This window comes from Nannobrachium achirus (genome assembly GCF_963921795.1).
Source record: "Nannobrachium achirus genome assembly, chromosome: 2".
NCBI lineage: Eukaryota > Metazoa > Chordata > Actinopteri > Myctophiformes > Myctophidae > Nannobrachium > Nannobrachium achirus.
This window is the reverse complement of record NC_137811.1, coordinates 436,501-442,500: the sequence shown is the minus strand read 5'-3', so window position 1 is coordinate 442,500 and position 6,000 is coordinate 436,501. Positions and strand designations below refer to the sequence as shown.

At 44.5% G+C, this 6,000-nt stretch overlaps 1 protein-coding gene across 1 annotated transcript in view; it reads left to right on the top strand.

Moving 5' to 3' along the window:
• The window catches only part of thbs3a (thrombospondin 3a), a gene marked incomplete at both ends in the record, with an annotated part of 139,692 nt that overhangs the window by 71,296 nt on the left and 62,396 nt on the right, over positions 1–6,000 (top strand). The gene's annotated exons all lie outside the window — the stretch shown is intronic.

Here is a 6,000-nt window from a genome sequence, read left to right as displayed (position 1 = left end):
AGTAATTATTATTCAGTTAGTCCATTCACTCTTTTGCCGTGGTAACAAAAGAGCCTGTTGGTAGTGGCTATGCATCCCTGGCCGAAGACCTTCTCCGGTTCCGCTCCCTTCCACACATGCCCTTGGATCTCAACCTGGAGCGTCTAGATGATGAGGATGGCATTGAATCCACTCTGAAAGCACAAAGGGCTGAGTGGCACAAGAAATGTCACCTACAATTCTACAACACTAAGGCATATGAGCAATCGGGGGAATTAACTGCAGGACAACAACAAAGTACCTCTTCTATGCACACACGATCTGCTCACAGCCATCCACAGTCCACAGAGCCTACTTGCTTCTTTTGCAATGGGCCTGCTGGTTCTGCAGGCTTACATAATGCATCAACTTACAACATTGAGACAAAATGTGCGGAAGTGTGCCCTTGACCTTGAGGACACTGCTCTGTTGGCCAAACTTTCAGCAGGAGACATGATTGCCATTGAGGCCAAGTACCACCACAGCTGTCTGTGTTCATTGTATAACAGAGCCAGGCAGGCTGCATCCAAAGGCAATAATGAAGAGGATTCTTGCCTGCATGGTATAGCCTTTGCTGAGTTAGTAGCATACCTAGAAGACATGAGTAGTGATGAGGACAATGCTCCTGTCTTCAAATCGGTTGCCGAAGCATCACAGGGTGATAGACCCTACCCAGCCTACATCCAAGCAATCCAAGCCACCCCCCAGCACTAACTGGGACAATTGTGTCCTCTGCCAAATTGGTTGACATCACTCAGCTGTACAAGACCAGACTGAAACAGCTTGGTCTGACTGTAGAGAAACGGATTCACACCACCAGACTGAAAGAACGACTGCTTTCTGTGCTTCCTCATCTGAAGGCACATTCACAGGGAACAGACACACTTCTCAGTTTTGAGAACGATATTGGACCAGCTCTCCTGATGAACTGTCAGCATGACAGTGATGCCGTGCACTTAATGCGTGCAGCACAGGTGGTGCGCAAAGAGATGTTTGATGCAAGTTTCTCCTTTGATGGGTCATTCCAGGAAAACTGCCAGCAGGGAGCTGTGCCACCATTTCATTTGGCTCTAGTCAACATGATAGTTGATGGGGCAAACATCAAGCATCAGACTCAGATCCAAACAACCACCACAAAATCTAGCTCCCAGTTAGTGGTGTTCAAGAGCATGAAGCATGCATGGAAAGTGGATTCACCAAGCTTAGCCGAGAAACTCCACTCCCACTGTACCTGTCCCTCAAGATCCATGCATTTACACGAACTAGGGGGCTAGTTGACACACCGTTCAATCTAGGTTTGTGTGTTTCCTATGACAGGAGACTCACATCAGACATTGCCAATGGTGTCTGCCAGCGCTTTAGGTTGGAAGACATTGTGTGCCCACCAAAGTTGCGTCATGGACTGTTCACAACAGGAGCTGTGGACAACATCGACCATAATACAAGTTCTGCAACAGCCAAAGATTCCTTCCACGGCACCGGAATCTCGCTTATGCAGCATCCATCACAAACACATGGCGGAACTGATCGTGGTTTAATAGTGATTAGTCAGGATGGCTCTTCCACTAAGTCAGTGACACCTCTGCCATCAGCCTACACAACTGTGCCACCAGCTACCTTCAAGACAAAGGCATTCAGTGCGCCAGGCTGTACAAGGTCCTGTGAGACCATCCAACCTCCTGGTTTTACAGATGATGACAACCCTGCTGAAATTCAATGATTACAGAAACTAAAACTATGGAAATTTCACCTCAGACTGACCGAAGCCGAACAGACATCCCACGTGTGGGACATATGAACCGCCTGGATTAATGGGGATTAAAAAAGGTTATTGTATATTCACTTAATTTCAAAAGAATTTTAAATCTGCACTCTAACTCCAGTAGTTAATTTCACCGTTTAAACACGTTTTTTAAACTGCCGTCATGCCTACAATTTAGGTGTTTTTGAGCATTAGACACGCTGGACTGGCGGACATCTTGAATTTGACCTCTCCCAGGCCTCAGGGGTCAAATTTGACTTGCCTCCACATCTGAAAATAAACCTTATGGTATGTACTAACTATGGTAGAAATGTCATGCTTTTCTCAAAAAGTGCACAATCGTTGTGCTATGCTGCTCCACTATACCAGGGGACTACAGTTCCGTGCAGCAGTGGCTACTTCCGATACTCACTGTTCGGGAGCTGCCGTTCCAGACTCTATATAGCATTCGGAGATTGTGGAATAGTTGTCTGGCTACGCAAGACTATTTTTGCATTAACTCATTTACTGCCCCTCCCGATAGTCCCTTTAAAATCCCTATGTTCCTCCCTGCCGGTCCCGATAATCCCGAGATTAATATGCTTTAATCACTATAAAACATTAAAAAGTGTTATCAATGTTTTATCGATAAAAATAATTTAGCCCGACCCGAAGTGCTTCCGGCCGGTCACTTCCGTATCCGGTCGGATCCGTTTCCGTATCTGGTCTGGGGCGGGAATATCGCGCAACTACCGTTAGCTTCCTTGTAAACAGTAGGAGACGGAGCTCAGCGATGGAAAGGTGTTTTTTAAAGCGGATTTTTGGATTTAAAAGCTGGGATCGGCATGGAACATTATCTGTGCTGTGTGAACAGATGGTGCGCAATATGCACGCATGTCCCCACGTTAAACGGTAGATCTACAAGCATAACGTGTCACAACCCAATGTGTTGTGGGCCATTTGCAGACCCCTGGGGGACTCTGGTCAATGAAGCTAAAGGCTTTGAGCGGTACAGGTACAGACAAGGTCTTTTTTATTGTATTTCTTTATGTATTTTTTATTCAGCATTCAACAATATATAATAGGGCAGTTAGAGAGATCTGGTACAATACATGCTTCTTCTCTTTTCTGTAAAAAATAACTACGAGACAACATGAGACAGAGTGCTTCCATGAGTGGAGCAGTTAGTATCAAAGTAACACTTATAGACAAAAACAACATTATACAACAAGTAGTCCGGCTCTCAATGGAAAACAGGCTCTCCAACCGTGCATCAAACGAGCACAGATACACTGCTAGACCTGGGCTTAATCACATGAAGAATGTATCACTCCGCCACTGCACCTGATTATCCCATATGGCACAGCTGCGCCCTCTGGAGGGAAACACACAGTAGCAACTTGCAAACTAGCCACTCGGACCGGATAACAACTTGTTACACTACTACTATCCCGTTGGAAATGGATTTCACTGTTAATTTCGATATATTTGGTGGACTTACTTTAGATGAATGGTTAGATGAGGATGATAAGGAGAACGCGAAACCAACCAGACATTGTGCTTTGTCAAAGGAAGAGCTCGACAAGTTAGAGTATACAGCCAGGACAACTACTTGGGCTGTGAAATGTTTCCGGGACTTGTTGTTGTCATACAATGGTATCGTGCAGCGAAAATAGCCGATCTACAAGTAACACCGCGGTGCGACACGACGCGTTATCGGCTATTTTCGCTGCGCGATACGGTCGTACGGCAGAGCATAGCCTATTGGAACTGACAGCTCAGCTGTGGTGATTGCTGGCTGCCTCGGTGACTGCAGTGCGCTCAGAGCGCAGCTCTTTTTAATCAACAACAGGGACTATTTAATGTCAGTCAAACTCTTCCAAGGAATCAGATTAGCGATTGTTTAAATTGTGAATTGCCCCAAAGTGTGAATAGCCTATACTTTGATGCGTTTTGTTTGTTGGTGGTTGTATAATTGCAATATTACACTCGAGGGTGTGGGATAACTGAATTATTTGCACTCCTGTGATGCTCGGCGGAACTCGCCTACGGCTCGTTCCTGACGCATCACAGTCGTGCAAATAATTCAGTTATCCCACACCCTCTCGTGTAATATTGCTTAATTCAACAATCCCCACACTAGGGATGGGACGATAAGCCATATTATCGTTTATCGTGATAAAAAACAATCGCAATAATCATATCGTGGAGATTTAATTTATCGTGAAATCGTCCTCCGTCATGCACTGATCAATTCACCTTTTATTTGCCGAGCTGCATATCCTATCTACTTTGTTTTTTTACAACAAGGGTCCACATTTTAGATTGTAATTAAATAAATGAAAAGATGAGTGTTACAAGTGACCAGATCAGATCTGTGCGTTCAGACTGATTTTAACAGCGTCAGCCCAAAGCTGCCCTGCGTCTACATGTCTGCTTTGGTTACCGTGGTAACGACGCAGGCGTCATGACGTTGCGTCACTACGTCGACGCTGGTTGAATACGTTCAGGAAATGCGACATAATAGACCATAGTAAACACACGTTACAATATTGTTTTTCTCTCTTCTTTTCTTTACTCTTGTGTTTCGCTCTTCTCTCTGGTTTTAATCTATTTAGCTCACGTGTTTTCTCTCTCCTCTCTTTTTTTCTCATGTGCTCAGCGCGCTGTGATATGCGCTGTAATCAAATAGTAAATACTCACGCTCTGTAATGACATCATTACAGTGGAGCTTTGCGCGCTCGGGTCGCGCAGCAAGTGACTTTTGGACAGTTTGATGTGACTTGCGTATAACTCAATGGGGTGGATGTGGTTACTGCTTTAAGACAGAAGAAAGATGTCCTCAGATCCGATATGGATCGGATTTGATACCACCTCTGGATGTGGTTTTTCAAAATCGGATTTCATGTGACCTGCATGTGACCTGTCTGGATTTAGACTATTTAAAAAAAATCGGATTCCACTTTTGATGACTCAGATCTGATTCAGGCTAGATTTCAGTGGCAGTGTAAAGCCAGCCCTAGAGAAGGTTAGATCTGTCCTAGCTGGGGGAAATAGGTGGTTATTATATATAGGACTTTATTACCCGGCTTGTTTCAACGCTTGATTCTGATTGGTCGAGCGCTGAAATCAGAGGTCTGTTATTTCTGGATAGCAGACCGCTCGGCTCAATAACAGACCGATGGATAATCAAAGATTCAGAACACCTGCTGCAGTCAAGCTGCAGTGCGTGAATCTTGTGCTGTATCCAACATGTCAGCCATGAAAACAAACACACAGCGACATTTACAACTAAACGTTGCTCTGAAGAATGTTTTTAAAAATATTTTAAGCGAGAAATAGACGACGTAGTATCAGAAAATGGACCTTATCTAATCAGCTCTTCCTTGTTTTCCAAGGCGATCGTGCCAGCGCAACACTTGTGGAACACTTCCAGCCGTCTGTAAACAAGGAAATACTTTGTTTTGTTTTTAGTTTTGAGTCAAATTATTAATTTGATTTAGTAGCCGGGTAATAAGCGGGATAAATACTGGCTCCTTGGGGGTTGTTCATATATAACATCCCTTCGAACTGATAACTCAGTTATCAGTCCGTCGGGATGTTATATATGAACAACCCCCGCGGAGCCAGTATTTATCCCTTACATAAATGATAGTTCACAAAGGTCAAACAAGGTATTTTATAACTATTCTTAGAATTTAAAGTCCAGTTGAAACAGAAGTTCGAGATGATCAACCTCCCTATCACGACGAGTGAAACACGACAGGGAGAAAATGTAAGTGGATGTGTTAAAAGAAATGAGAATTACAGTTGTAGGTGGGTGGATGTCATTATTTATTGTCGGTTTAAGCCTACGCAAGCATAGTGTGATTGTGTGTGTGTGTGCGTGCGTGCGTGCGTGCGTGCGTGCGTGCGTGCGTGCGTGCGTGCGTGCGTGCGTGCGTTAGTGCGTGCGTGCGTGTGTGCCTTTTTTACAGGAGGAAAGCATTGGAAAACAACATTGTTTTTTGTTGTGCACAATATGATCGGGGATGCAACCTAAAAATGTCGGAGAGATTGTTAGCCATCGTTAACAATCAATAACCTCGACCAGCTGTCCGTTGCCCCGATCCATGCCGAATTTTGCACACACACTCCTTGCCTGCCAAACCACATCTGTCCCATTTAGCGCCACCTTCAGGCCGAATTTTTTAAACAAATTTTTGGACACTACTCCTACAGATTTTGCCCTAAAATCACGC